This window comes from Limulus polyphemus, unplaced genomic scaffold (assembly GCF_000517525.1).
Source record: "Limulus polyphemus unplaced genomic scaffold, Limulus_polyphemus-2.1.2 Scaffold9577, whole genome shotgun sequence".
Classification (NCBI taxonomy): domain Eukaryota; kingdom Metazoa; phylum Arthropoda; class Merostomata; order Xiphosura; family Limulidae; genus Limulus; species Limulus polyphemus.
In genome coordinates this window covers 12754-14526 of record NW_013675187.1, presented here as the reverse complement: position 1 = coordinate 14526, position 1773 = coordinate 12754, and the positions used below count along the sequence as shown (strand labels likewise).

The 1773-nt window shown below is 32.7% G+C and overlaps 1 long non-coding RNA gene across 1 annotated transcript in view; it reads left to right on the top strand.

The window, feature by feature from the left end:
* The window catches only part of LOC111083450, an 11148-nt gene that overhangs the window by 6976 nt on the left and 2399 nt on the right, over nt 1-1773 (top strand). Inside the window, exon 4 of the long non-coding RNA XR_002609042.1 lies at nt 1312-1370. This is a non-coding gene — a long non-coding RNA (uncharacterized LOC111083450). The remainder of the gene's footprint in view (nt 1-1311; nt 1371-1773) is intronic.

Below are 1773 nucleotides of genomic sequence, written 5' to 3'. Positions count from 1 at the left end.
TGAACTCAATCAATAAAGTCGAACCCAAGAAGAATTAGAACTGACAAAAACAACAACAGGTTCCTTTTACAATTTCGAAGCGTTCTTGTCTATCAGATAGGCATTATTCATGTTTTGGAGTGATACACCCCTAATAGTCACAATTTAGAAGCGTTCTTGTCTATCAGATAGGCATTATTCCTGTTTTGGAGTGATACACCACTAATAGTCCCTTTGATGTTCCAACTATGATGACATTGTTGTGGATTATCCGGGTATATAACATTAAAGAGTTTGATATCACCGAGTATTTAAAATATTGGTGTTGTTTTGTGTGCTGTATTTGTATGCAAGTTTTAAAATCATAGTGAATATGCCATTGTATTGTAAAATAGTTTAAGTTAGGACTATATGTTGTTTAATATGAAAGAGTTGGTTTAAAATGTGTTGAGCCATCACTAGTGTTTTCAGTCATCATTTGTCCAATGCAAAATAAATATATGTCGAAGAATTTTGTGTCACTCAGAAAGTCAGTTGACTACCTGTTTCTGCAACTCTTAAGTTGATCTTATTATTCAGTTGGTTCCTAAACTCTTAGATAGTAGAATGTGGTTCTTCTCTAATACAGATTATATAGAGTTTTACGTAAAATTTCATTTTTTTTAACTTTCCAGATCCATGCCACGTTTCCCAATTGCCAATGCCAATTTTATTAACATTTTAATGTTTATGCAAAGTTTCAAAATTATTCTTTGATAGATTGACTGAAGACGTTCCGAAACGTCGTCCTCTACATTTCTGTTTCTACAACAGGCAGTTGCCGTCCATTCAACTAAGTTTCATTATTTCAAAATTATATTTGTGTAAACAAACTAGAAATGTAATGGATACACTGCAAAGTTGAAATAATCCTTTATTTGAGATATTTGTTATTTCCCACTGCTCTAATTGCATAGTTTTTATTTTCGTTATTTCATTCCACGCCTACGATAATTACAAATAATCCAAAATGGCCACCTACGCGTAATTTAATGACAACTAATTAATTTGTCGCAAACAGCCACATCATCTGTGTTTGAAATTACTTGGTAACTGATGAGTGTATACATTAATATATTCGTAAATAATTATACATGTACTTCGTAGCTCAAAAGTTAGTTGGCCAACGTTTTTGTGACTGCGAGGCAACAACATTTGGTCATCCGGTTACTTCATCACATCGCATGTCGAGTAAACAATTACGCTGGGAAAAATTAGCAGGTACATGTGTTGTAACTACATTCAAATCAAATAAGCATTGAAATATAATAATTATTTTTGTTATCTTAATAGAACACCACCGACAATATTATATGGTTTCAGAAGACCAATGTCATCAGGATGTAACACAGGTATGTCTTCAGAATCTTCATTAATATCTTTGTGTGGGAATTCTATAAGTTGTATACAAGTAATCTAACAAAGGTTACCACAGAAGAAGATAATTCTGACCTTTTTTTTTATCATGGTTTGATAGTTATTTTCCCCTTTCTTAGAAGTTATGTAATGTATATTGTGTTTTCTTGACGTAAGTAGAAAGTCTCGGTTGGTTATTCTACCTTCAGGACTATTCTATTGTATTAGGGTAGACATTCACTGTCTCATCTTTTCTTGTTTCCAGTTACTTTAGCTGTAGTGACTATTAGGGGTGTATCACTCCAAAACAGGAATAATGCCTATCTGATAGACAAGAACGCTTCTAAATTGTATTTCCTTCTCCTGATGAGAAGTTATTATGACATGACATCTAAAACT